At 40.7% G+C, this 13,713-nt stretch overlaps 1 long non-coding RNA gene across 5 annotated transcripts in view; it reads left to right on the top strand.

The window, feature by feature from the left end:
• The window catches only part of LOC116981047, a 111,433-nt gene extending 98,004 nt beyond the window's left edge, over nt 1-13,429 (top strand). For 2 of the 5 annotated variants that reach the window (XR_004414152.1, XR_004414150.1), the window contains exons 2-3: nt 2,215-2,262; nt 3,028-3,260. This is a non-coding gene — a long non-coding RNA (uncharacterized LOC116981047). Of the gene's footprint in view, nt 1-2,214; nt 2,263-2,997; nt 3,261-9,332; nt 9,441-12,110 lie in introns of those variants that run through there. The other 3 variants (XR_004414148.1, XR_004414149.1, XR_004414151.1) reach the window with 2 other exon arrangements.
• The last annotated feature ends 284 nt before the right edge of the window (nt 13,430-13,713 follow it).

Below are 13,713 nucleotides of genomic sequence, written 5' to 3'. Positions count from 1 at the left end.
TTTCTCACATGTCCTGTTGCAAGCCTATGTAAACTTAGCACCTGGAAGCTATTGCCAAAACCAAACTAAACAGAACTGGAAGCCTGAGAATGTAGCTGTACAGTAGAGCATTTGCTTCTTTTGCCCAAAAATACTCACTACACTTGCAGTTTGTTTATCAACACAACGGTAAACAGAATTTCTAAACTGATTCAGGGTTTGAAAGCCACAACATGCATTTATCCAGAAAGACTTGCTTCTGTTGTGATGTGGTATAAAAGTAACATTTCAGTTTCATTTGAATAACTGATATTCTTTCACATGCCTACCCTGCCTTACTGACATTGGGTCCCACTCTACCAATAACTCACCTTTAATCAGCATCCATGTTGTGGCCAATGAATCCAAGGTATTTCACAGGAATGGCATCAAACAAGATTTGACACAAAACCACATTGAGAGTTATTAGGGCAAATGACCTTGACCATACATGGAAGTATTTAATAGGAAAGGGAGGTTGGCCAGACAGATTTATGGGTTACATCTTCAATCACCAAGACCCGAAGTGCCCTATTTCAGAATTTGGTAAAATGGAAGCAATATAGGGCTATGTGAAGGTGCAACATGGCGAAACATGGAGATGCAACATCAGTGAAAATATAAAGGCACAGAGCCTCAAACTAACCTTCTCCTTCGCCTTCTCATTTCTGTTAATGGGGTGGGAGAGTGCAACCTTCACGTGGTCCACCCTGATTTGACTCATGCAATCAACCTGATGTGCACAAACAATTAGATTAAATAGACCAAGTTGACCTACAACTTTAGGCTGTGCATGCCATACGCAAGAAGAAGATTTCTGTTAATGTATCCTTCAGGGCTGCAGGGCCAGAGGTGGTGGTAACAATGGGATAGGGTGAGGTCATGGGGGGATTTAATAATTTAAACCAGGACGGATCACAGAGCACAGGTGAATGGGACTTGGTGAGAATTAAGGGCCTGCCCCATTGGGCATCATTTGCATGTCGCGCAGGTGGCGCGCGAAGATTTTGTGAATCCCAAAATCCTGGGGTGCCGCGCACGACCACGCGTCACTGCCTACCTCACCATGCCTCACCACGTGCCATGCGCACATCACGTGCACGTCACAACGTGTGCGTCGTGACGCGTAAATGATGTCGCGTAAATGACGTGCAAATGACGCCCAAGTAGGACAGACCCTTTAGGATACTAGCAGCAGAGTTTGGTTGAACTCAAATTTTTAGAGGGTAGAAAATGGGAGGCCAGATGACAAAAAAACAAGCAAGGGTTTCAACAGCAGATGGACTGGGCAGGGGTGCAGGCGATGTTACAGAGATGGAAATAGATGATTTTGGGGGTGGATATGTTTGAAAATTCAGCTCAAGGTCAAACAAAAGCCATTGTTATTCAGCCTCACACAGTATCTTTCAGATGGTTTCTGGACAGGTTGTGATTTTGCTGTACAACACTCTTCACGGCCAATTGCAGGCTGCTGTCTTTCATCGGCTTCTGGCCCAGAAATACCTTGGTTTTAAATTTTACAAATCCCTCCATGCCTCATCACTCTCAAATGTGTTTCAAGTTCCTTAAATATAATGATGAGTGCATTTTAGCTTCAGCAACACGACAAATGTTGGCTAGCAACTCTCAAGTAATCAAAATCATGGTTGCTTTTTGTCAGTAGTGGGTTTAGACATAATTCAAAGCTTGTTCAATTTTAGCCTATTTCTTACTGAAGAAATGGCTCCGAATTTTCTACTTGCTCATTATAGGCATATTATTGAAGCAGCATAGTGTTTTTATTTTGATCATAATGCAAAAGATTTCTGTATCAGGTTTTACTTTAAAATTAAGAAATCTACCTACGTTTTTAAGCATTTACTGTGACTGAATGCGCAAAGGTCAAATGATTACCATGCCTGTATGTTACCTCCTTCAGAATATGATATTTAAGATAAATTATGCAATGAAGCAACAGTCATTCTAATTAAGCTACCATCTGTTTGTATAAGTTACTTTTTATGATCTTAATGATGATTCTGTGCATTGTAATTATGTAGCCACTTCTAATCAGTCTGAAAAGTGACTGCTTGATAACAGGTTTGCCAAAATATATTAGGAGAATTAGACTGCAGTGCTTAGTTTGCTATGTCTAAATGCTTAATAATTGACTGAAAAGTAATTTTATAATCAACTTGTTGCCATCTTATTTCCCAGATTTCATTAACATTCATTTTGAAGGATGCAAATAATGTTATCTACTGGGTAAGTAAAGGGGGGAACAATTATTATTTTCTAATTAATTGATCAGTTAATGAATCACAAGTGTGTAATTATTTCACCCTTCATGGGACAATGGGCACCAAGCTGCACATAATTTAAAAGGGCACAGGACCTTCTCTTTCATTTAGTAGTTGTATTGAGGTAGTTACTGTGAGAGAGTTATCTTTGGCTAGTATCTGAATAATTTGTTATAGTTTGGTTACATTACCGGACTAGGACTGATTCTTGAAACGGTTTGGGGATAGTCAGCTCAGCAATTTGATCGTGTAAAATCTTGATGTTTTAAGGATATTAAAAAAAAAAAATTATGTGCATATTTTACTGCCAAATATCTAAATTGTGCTGATTAAGCAGCACTGCCGTGATAATGAGGAAATCCAGAGATAAATGGCATAATGTGCAAAGGACAAAGGGAATCATTAGAAAATTCCCATAACTACAACCTTTCTAAGCCTATATCCTGCAGTACTCAAACTTCCAAAACTGGATTTTTTTTTCATAAAACACTTTGATTTAGCATAACTTCTAATATGATATGCTTTTAAGACAGTACTATTCATAAATTACCAATAAAACATTAACTTTAAAAACTGGTGTGCATATATGCACATGCATAGCATTATTGTAAACGTAGACTCTATTGTAGCATTTAATCTTTTCAGTGCAAGTTCATGAAACACATTTTCCACATTTTGCTTATATTTTCTTGTGTTTCAGAGACATAACCAAATATTTCTGTTTGATCAGCACCTGAATGATCCACTGGTACAGGTACGGCACGGTAAAGCTGAGGAAACCACTGTGAGGATGCTGAAATGCCAATGATTACAATTCCATGTAGCCAAGGAAATGGTGAGCACAGAGAGACCCATAGCATTTACATCTCAGCATTTGCTACAGCAGAAGCAAGGAATGCTAACAAAGAATCAAGACAGGAGACTCAAGGAACTGCAGATGCTGGAATCTTGAGTAAAACACCAGGTGCTGGAGTGACTCAACAGGTCAGGCAACCTCTGTCAATTCTTATGAAGGGTCCCAACCTTAAACGTCACACATCCATGTCCTTCACAAATGCTGCCCGACTCACTGAGTTACTGCAGCACTTTGTGTTTCTCTCACAAACAAAGACTATTAGCAGTCGAGAATGGATATGCACAATTCCACACCTACATCTATGAAGAAAAATTTGTTTCTAAACCTGCTTACTGAATTTGGAGCAAAACTATGAGAAACTCGCATGAAGAACTGGTAAATTTGCGATGTTTGCTCTTACCCAGTTGATTACCCAGAAGTGCAAGTCAGGAAAAGAAATGGTGCTAATGGATGCACTATCTCTTGGTTATTGTTGCTGGAGGGATATGAGATAAGAGAGCTAGGTGTGAAGATAGAGTACTGAGCAGTAGTGACACCAACATCACCTCAGCAGCATCAGCAACAATGCAGAGTGAGTGTCATTTCTTCAACAATTGACACTAAACCACCAAAACAAGTACAGATAGAAATGTTGACAACCAAATCAACAAAACGACAATGTAATATTTAACTACCTGAATGAAATTTAAAATAGCATTTTTGTGCATAGATTATAAGAGTTAAAATATGTTAAAATCATTCATCTATGTTAAAGATAAAGTTTAAAAGATTTGGCTTTTTTTAGGAAAGAAAAAATGATATTGTTATGTGTTTTTTTTAAATTTCAAATGTGCTGAAACTGTGGTGACTGAATCTATAGCTGTGCAAAATAGTTTCACTTTGCTGTGCATACATGACAATACACCATTGAATCTAAAAGAGAACTCTTGATGACACCATTAAAGTGTTTCGGACATGTTCCTCTGATGTAATATATTCTGTACAAAGATTATGCATTGTGCAGATAGCTCATGGCATGAATTGGAAAGTATAAAAAGTCATGATGTTCAACTATATTCTGATTAACAAAGCATGATGTGAGAAACAATGTGACATAGCCGAAAATAACACTTTACTTAGCATTTATTTAGATATTCCCATTACCACAATAGAATACAAACTTAAGTCTCAGTTTCAATAGCCCTGGGCTCTGATCACAAGTCTAGGAATATCACCCCTCCTTGGCCACTACTAGAGGGACCAGTGTAGGCAGCCTAAACCAGTATCCTCTGTAAGGGGAAATTAATAAGGTGGTGATGCTGCAAGTGGGACAGTGAATGAGGGAGAACGTTATTCATTTAATCCCTTTCATTCGAGATTCAAAATGGAATCCTTAAATTTGCGTCAAGAAATATCTTACGAAAATGAAAAATAACCTGTACCTGACTCTGTCCTTGATTGCCTTAAGGAAATCACTGGGGATTTTTTGTTTTTTCATGACTTCACTCAGCAGATTCCTGCACAGCTGCTTTCTATCTCCAAGTACTTGAGTGAGAACAAGTGGACAGCACAGACTGCAGACAGTTTCATGACCTCCTGGTTCCCATCAGCGGTGAATCATGATTAATCAGCAGGATGAGCACTATTGACAACTGGGCTAACTTGCCTCGTTGAACCCAGTGAGTTCAAGTGCCAATTTAGAATGGGATCTTCCCCTGAAGGCTAAGAGGAGGAGGAAGAGCTGTCTGCTCTCTCAATTACCTTCATCCAACTAAATCCACCTTCTGTGTTATTGGGTAATAGGAAGGCATGGATACTTTTAAGCTTTTTTATTTATCGTTGGCTTTGCACTGCGACAATTCTTACATTAGAAATAGTTTCAAACATTTTTTCAAAATAATTACTTTTTTTTTAAAAAAGGGGGGAAAAAGACAAATTAATTATTTTCAAGCCAGGATTTTGAAATGTGATGTTTTTCAATATATGTGAGGCAGCAGAGGGCTCAAGGAAACCCAGCGCTCTCCGATTAGTGGGGATTTAGTGTGGTTGTTCGCTGTGTTATTTCTTTTAAAATGAACTGACTGTTCAGAAGTTTCATTGTGGCCTTCAACAATGTTATAATCCAGCTGTCAATGTACAGCCAGAGAGATTCTGCCAGTTTATGAGTTTCAACCATAAACATCGATCTATTCCTCTTGGTCTGTCAGTGCCTTGCAAGACCCATACAGAGAGGAGCATCGTTACCATTTGTACAAAGGTGTGAGTGAAGCTATTCTGTACAATTCTGTACATGGGTCAGAGGAAGGATCTCACCCCGAAACAGTCACCCATTCCTTCTTTCCAGTAATTCTGCCTGTCCCACTGAGTTACACCAGCATTTTGTGTCTATCTTTGGCGTAAACCGGCATCTGCAGTTCCTTCCTACACAGGGAGTTTACACAGATTGTTATCTATAAAACGGGAGCATTTGGAGACAAAATAACAACCACATTGGCAGATATCGCAATCAATGTGAAAAACGGCTTGCTAAATGCAAAACTTCTGGTAGTCATTTGTGTATTTACTGAAATAATTTGCTCTTTGTCTGTGAGGTTTCGGGCCTGTTTATGTATCTGGCACATTTCTCAATGTATTAACTATAGTTTAAATCGTTAATAGTGGGGGGCTGCTGATATCGAAGGGGGGACCTAGCAGGGGGCCAGCGAGAATGGGCGGCAGTGTGGAGGCGGGTGTGCAGGAGATAAGACTTCGATTTACTTTTTGTAACTTTGTCAGCGCCAGAAACATGGCGACTCTTTGTGCACTGCCTAGGTAAGGTCTCCTGTACGATTTTACCGGGTTGTATGCAAAACAAAGAATCTTACCGTACCTAGGTACATGTGACAATAACGTACCATTGAATTGTTGAATGTTCGAATTATTGAAGTCACCTCCCACCCTACATTATATAGATAGAATCTTCTAAGCATTTCAGCCTCGTATGTTGGATATTCTTCCAACATTGTGTTTCAATTACTGGATCCGATGTTCAAGATGAATTAAACAAAAACCTTCAAGACCTAAACATTATTTGTGTAATGAAGACACAAAATGCTGGAGTAACTCAGTGGGACAGGCAGCATCTCTGGAGAGATTCTATTTCTGCAGAGAAGGAATGGGTGATGTTTCGGGTTGAGACCCTTCATCAGAGTCCCATGAAGTGTCTTGACCTGAAATGTCACCCATTCCTTCTCTCCAGAGATGCTGCCTGTCCGCTGAGTTACTCCAGCATTTTGTATCTATCTTCAGCGTAAACCAGCATCTGCAGTTTCTTCCTACACATTATTTGTGTAATGTTTATTTATAAGGTGCGACAAGTTCCCATTTGCATGCTCCTTCAAGCCATGGGGCTCATGTCTGAGACAGGACATCAGATGTCTCATAAGAGGCCCTTTGGCCCACTGAGTCCGCGCCCACCAGCGATCCCCGCACATTAACACTATCCTACTTACAATACTGGGGACATTTTTTAACATTTACACCAAGCCAATTAACCTACAATCCTGTATGTCTTTGGATCGTGGGAGGAAACCGAATATCTCGGAGAAAACCTACGCAGGACACAGGGAGAATGTGCAAACGCTGTACAGACAGCACTCGTAGTCTGAATAGAACTCTGATCTCAAGGAATGCAATGCCATGTTTATTAGCACAGATTGATGTTAGCTAGTGCGTGACACTCCTGAAGAATGCATGGTTGGTGTGCTAATGATGATGCATGATAAATCCTAGCATGAAATGAGTGCACCAAAATCACGTGGAAATAAAGGTGTATGAAATCATGACAATAGACTATAGACAATAGGTGCATTCGGCTCTTCGAGCCAGCACTGCAATTCAATATGATCATGGCTGATCATCCCCAATCAGTACCCCGTTCCTGCCTTCTCCCCATATCCCCTGACAGCTATCTTTAAGAGCCCTATCTAGCTCTCTCTTGGAAGTATCCAGAGAACTGGCCTCCACCGCCCTCTGAGGCAGAGAATTCCATACACAACTCTCTGTGAGAAAAAGTGTTTCCTCGTCTCCGTTCTAAATGGCTTACCCCTTATTCTTAAACTGTGGCCCGTGGTTCTGGACTCTCCCAACATCGGGAACATGTTTCCTGCCTCTAGCGTGTCCAAACCCTTAATAATCTTATATGTTTGAATAAGATATCCTCTCATCCCTCTAAACTCCAGAGTGTACAAGCCCAGCCGCTCTATTCTCTCAGTATATGACAGTCCCGCCATCCCGGGCATTATCCTTGTAAACCTACGCTGCGCTCCCTCAATGGCAAGCATGTCCTTCCTCAAATTAAGGGACCAAAACTACACACAATACTCCAGGTGTGGTCTCACTAGGGCCCTATACAACTGCAGAAGGACCTCTTTGCTCCTATATTCAACTCCTCTTGCTATAAAGGCCAACATGCCATTCGCTTTCTTCACTGCCTGCTGTACTTACATGCTTACTTTCATTGACTGATGAACAAGGACCCCAGATCCCGTTGTACTTCCCCTTTTCCCTACTTGACACCATTTAGATAGTAATCGGCCTTCCTGTTTTTGCTACCAAAGTGGATAATCTCACATGTATCCACATTAAACTGCATCTGCCATGCATCTGCCCACTCCCCCAACCTGTCCAAGATACCGTGCATTCTCATAGCATCCTGCTCACAGTTCACACTGACACCCAGCTTTGTGTCATCTGCAAATTTGCTAATGTACCTTTGAATCCCTTCATCTAAATCATGAATGCACAATGTCTTTTACCCAAAGCTGGGGGCTCATGAACCAGAGGATATAGGTTTAAGGTGAGGTGAGCAAGATTTAATATAGTTTAGTTTAGGTTAGAGCGTGGAAAACAGGCCCTTCAGCCACACATAGTCCGCGCCGGCCATCGGTCCCTGCATGCTAACGGTATCGCACACATACTAGGGACAATTTACACTTATACAAAGCCAATTAACCTTAAAAACATGTCCGTCTTTGGAGTGTGGGAGGAAACCGTAGATCCCAAAGAAAAAACATGCAGATCATGGGGAGAACATACAAACTCCGTACAGACAGCTCTCATAGTCAGGATTGAACCTGGGTCTCTGGCGCTGTGAGGCTGCAACTCTACTGCTGTGCCACCGTGCTGCCCATTTAGTAGACCCCGAGTGGCATTTTTTTCACTAGGTAACTGGTGGGTACTGGGAATGAGCTGCAGACGACGTGGTTGAGGCAGGTGCTATAACATCATTAAAAAGACAGTTGGACAGGTGCATGGATAGGAAAGGTTAGGATTTATATATGTCAAATGTGAGCAAATGGGGCTATCATAGATGTGGCATTTTGGTTGGTATGGATGAGTTGGGCCGAAGAGCCTGTTTCCATGCTGTATGACTTTATGAAATACAAATAACATTTCTGCATATTTGTGCATTATAGCCGTATATTTTCATGCATAATTAGATTTCATCTCCATCTTTTCTGTGTCAACCCTAAAAACTCCATTATAATTTTAATGACCTGGGTTACCTCTTAGCCCCCTCTTTCCTTGGAGTGAAAACTCTGGTCTGTTCATCTTTTCCTACTTGTTTTATTCAACATGACAGTAAAGGAAGGATCTGCTTCATATCAGCAGTGCACCCTTGTATAGTTTGACATGCTGCTTTTTGCCAAGGTCAGAGATTAAAGCAAACTGAAAAAACTTCAAAAATGGTCCCGAAGTATTCCGATAACCAGTTTTAATGAAGAGCTCTTCGAGATCAGCAAACTGTCAGGCAACTTTTAACTCTGCTTCATTACAGGGTCGCTTCAAGATAATTTTCTGCTCATTTATGTGATTTGCATCTACGTGCTAGCTGGTTGACATTAAATAGAGAATCCCTCTGAGGTGGAACTTTCAGCAGCTGAGTACCATTATTACCACTCAGCATTGGAGTGTAATTGAAACCAATAAAGAATGGGGGAGGAATAACCAAAATTGAAAATAATCAGTGGAGGGGAATGGGAAGCAAGTACAAAATTCTAGCTGTGGAAAAGATGATGTTAATGGGAAAATTATATGTGAATCTTTTAGAAGAGAAAACATTTCCAAAATCCTAGTAGTAACAAATGATTTATTCTGGGTATGTGTAATTGGCTGTTGTTATATCTATTCCTCTTTATGCCTCTTAATCAATGATACAGGGGATGAATTTCCGCTGAATTCTTTCCAACTGGCTGCTGTAATTCCTGGCTCACGTCAAACAAATGGATGTAACCAGCTCTTTTTAAGCAGTGATTATTATTCTACAGGTAAATTTAAGGTGTGCAAGGAATTATGATTCAAACACCATATATTTTCTTCTAAAACTGACGTGTTTCTTTTCATGGTACAATTGTTTAAAGTGGATTTTTACATGGGACAAAAGAGAAGGTAAAGGTGGATGTAAATTGGGGCAGTACAATGGTGCAGTGACTACATCTGCTGCCTCCCTGCACCAGAGACTCAGGTTCAAGCTGGCTGTGTGGAATTTGTGCAATCTCTCTGTAACCGAGTCAACTTCCTTCCTCTGGTTTCCTCCCACATCTCAAAATAAGTGTGGGTCAGTAGATTAATTGGCCACCGTACACTGCCTTTAAAGTGCAGTTGAGCAGTAAATTCTTTGCGGAGTCACTGAGAATGTGGTGAAAATGGGATTGATGTTGGATTGGGGGTAGGAGAGGACTCTTGGTCGGTGCAGAACGTAATGCGTAGTCTTCGTCTTTATATATAGGAAAAAATCAAAAAAGAAAGTTGAGAATACGACCAATAGGACAATAGGTGCAGGAGTAGGCCATTCGGCCCTTCGAGCCAGCACCGCCATTCAATGTGATCATGGCTGATTATCCCCAATCAGTACCCCGTTCCTGCCTTCTTCCCATATCCCTTGACTCCGCTATCTTTAAGAGTCCTATCTAGCTCGCTCTTGAAAGTATCCAGAGAATCGGCCTCCACCACCCTCTGAGGCAGAGAATTCCACAGACTCACAACTCTCTGTGAGAAAAAGTGTTTTCTCGTCTCCGTTCTAAATGGCTTGCCCCTTATTCTTAAACTGTGGCCCCTGGTTCTGGACTCCTCCAACATCTGGAACATGTTTCCTGCCTCTCGCGTGTCCAAACCCATAACAATTTTATATGTTTCATTAAGATGCCCTCTCATCCTTCTAAACTCCAGAGTGTACAAGTCCAGCCGCTCTATTCTCCCAGCATATGACAGTCCCGCCATCCTGGGAATTAACCTTGTAAACCTATACTGCAGAAGAAAATCAGTGGATGTAAAGGAATTGGGCACACGGCAGAAGAGGGGAGAGATGGGAAATAATGGGGCACAGTAAGGCGGAAGTAAAAGGTATAGAAGGGAAGGCTGCAGAGAGCAGGGAAGAACATGATGGGAAGGGAACGAAAGCAGCACAGGAGTGAGTAGAGATCAGGGAAGGGGAAAAGAAGGAAAGTGGATGAGAAGAGAAATGGATGAGAGGAAATGTGTGCAGAAAAGGTGTGAATCTGCTGCATCTCCAGGCAGTTTTCCCATGGTCCTACTCTTTGACATCTGCAGCAGTGAGGGAGGAGCAAGGAGCTGGGATATTCCTGGCATGGACTTCCCCCCAGATCTTCCCCCACCCCTCCATTCAATGGCAAAGAGTAAAAACAGATAACTGAACTTCATGAACTGATGTTTGTTAACATGCACACATTGAGAGATTGCCAAATATAAGCATGGATTTGCTTCTTGTTGCCTTCCTTACCGTAAGGTTGTGAACTTGATAAAGTCCCACACAGGAGATTAGTGGGCAAAATTAGAGCTCATGGTATTAGGGTACTGACATGGATAGAAAATTGGTTGGCTGACAGGAAACAAAGAGTAGAGATTAACGGGTCCCTTTCAGAATGGCAGGCAGTGACTAGTGGGGTACCGCAAGGCTTGGTGCTGGGACCGCAGCTATTTACAATATACATTAATGATTTAGATGAAGGGATTAAAAGTAACATTAGCAAATTTGCAGATGACACAAAGCTGGGTGGCAGTGTGAACTGTGAGGAGGATGCTAAGAGAATGCAGGGTGACTTGGGCAGGTTGGGTGAGTGGGCATATGCATGGGGAAGTGGGGCAGAAAAGGGGAATTACAACGAGATCTGGGTGTCCTTGTACATCAGCCACTGAAAGTAAGCATGCAGGTACAGCAGGCAGTGAAGAAAGCTAATGGCATGTTGGCCTTCACAACAAGAGGAGTTGAGTATAGGAGCAAAGAGGTCTGCAGTTGTACAGGGTCCTAGTGAGATCACATCTGGAGTATTTTGTGCAGTTGTGGTCTCCAAATTTGAGGTAGGACTTTCTTGCTATTGAGGGATTGCAACGTAGGTTTACGAGGTTAATTCCCGGGATGGCGAGACTGTTATGTGCTGAGAGAATGGAGCGACTGGACATGCATACACTTGAATTTATAAGGATGAGAGGGATTCTTATTGAAACATATAAGATTATTAAGGGATTGGATATGCTAGTGGCAGGAAACATGTTCCCGATGTTGGGGGAGTCCAGAACCAGGGGCCACAGTTTAAGAATAAGGGGTAAGCCATTTAGAATGGAGATGAGGAAAAACTTTTTCACCCAGAGAGTTGTGAATCTGTGGAATTCTTTGCCTCAGAAGGCAGTGGAGGCCGATTCTCCGGATGCTTTCAAGAGAGAGTTAGATAGAGCTCTTAAAGATAGCGGAGTCAAGGAATATGGGGAGACGGCAGGAACGGGGTACTGATTGTGGATGATCAGCCATGATCACAGTGAATGGCGTTGCTGGCTCGAATGACCTACTCATGCACCTATTGTCTATTGAGCAGAATAAGAATTTGCTGTTTGCACAAAATGACATATTTTCATTTCATTAAGTCATGAAAACTTCTAGTCAATTCTGACTCATTTTAAATAGTCATCAATTTGTTTTTCAGTACATGGCTTGAAGGACTGTGAAATGAAGAAAGGAAAGGCACCAGTGAGATATAGCTTTCTATCAAGAGTCCTTCAACTAAATGGGTCAAAATGGTTCAACAGTCTGGTTGAAAGAGAGTGGTTTATTTGTACTCTCACATCTTCAAGCCTTGAATAGAAAGGCATCAGATAGTTTAGTGAGAGCGTTTGGTTTTGATTTATGGTATATGTTACATTTGAATAAATTACAACATTTGTACAAAGTTTGATCTTGGGTAAATTTATTCTATAGAGTTACAGTAATTGAGGATGGTTACTGTTTTCTAGAAGAAGCAATTGAAATCATTCCAGTGTTAGATTAAAATTATTTCATTTTATTTGATGTGTGAGGAAGTTGTCTTTTTACAAAGTTAACTGGTAGGTCCAAATAAATGCAAATGAGTGCGCTGTTGCACATAGATTGAGAAAACAATGAAACTGCTAGAGATTAGTTGTGAGGTCTTTAAAGCAAAGAAGTCTTAAGGATGCAAGTCCTAGTAGATACAGCAATCACAAAAAAGGAGAAATATTGGGCAGGAAGGAAGCGCAGATGCTGGCTTAAACCAAAGATAGACACAAAATGCTGGAGTAACTCAGCGGGACAGGCAACATCTCTGGATATCCATAGAAATATTGGGCAACTGAGTATTATATTCATTGGCTACTCCTTAATGCTATAATGCAAGTGAAAGTAAGAAAAAGGTCATTGAAATCTGTACAAATCAGTTTGAAATATGACCAGATAGGCAAATGGGAAATTAAGGCAACACAGCCATTAAATTATATCAACGTAACATTACTGTTTAAATTAATGGAGGTTTAGAAGTGTGAGATAACTTCTTTCATAGGTGAAAGAGGAAGGACCAGCTGACCCTGTGGAAACATATGAAGGTCTAATGTGGAACAACCAAATCAGAAATTAGTACAAAAATTAGCAGTAAAATAAAAGTGATTTTTATTAGATAAACCAAAAGCTATCATTTCCCAGTGTGTAGTTACAATGGAATCTAACATGACATTTTCTCTACTCATTTTGAAATTTATCAAGAGGATCAGACTAGTTTAACAAAGGAATCGCATATTATCGCATGCCTAAACTGAACACAGAGGGAGCAGTGCCAAGTGAATGTGTCAAAAGCATTTAAGATGTCAGGAGAATCAGCGTGAGTTTCAACATTTTGATTTAAACCATTGGCCCCATGCTAATAGAGAAACAGTTTGAGATCAAGGGTAGAGTAACCTGGGAAGAAGCCAAACTCTTGATGGAAGATTAAGGATGTGGAAAAACAGTTTAAACCATTTCTAGCCACCATAGATCATATTGTGTTGCTAACAAAGGAAAGACTGATCAGGTCAGTAATTAATGGATTATGTTTTTTTTCCATATGTTTATAAATGGCCTAGGCTAAGCCACGGGTAGGCGAGATACAAAGCAAGCCAAACATATCCGTGAATACCAGTCTGTTCAATAATAATTTGAGATATGAAGTTAATTCCTTGAGACCATTAGTTGTCATTTATTAAGTGTAACATCTGGGTTTCAACTCATTTATTATTTCAGCAGATGTACCAACCAAGCCTGCA

This window comes from Amblyraja radiata, chromosome 15 (genome assembly GCF_010909765.2).
Source record: "Amblyraja radiata isolate CabotCenter1 chromosome 15, sAmbRad1.1.pri, whole genome shotgun sequence".
Classification (NCBI taxonomy): domain Eukaryota; kingdom Metazoa; phylum Chordata; class Chondrichthyes; order Rajiformes; family Rajidae; genus Amblyraja; species Amblyraja radiata.
Note: the sequence above shows the minus strand (reverse complement) of the source record. Positions and strands in the feature narration are given on the sequence as shown.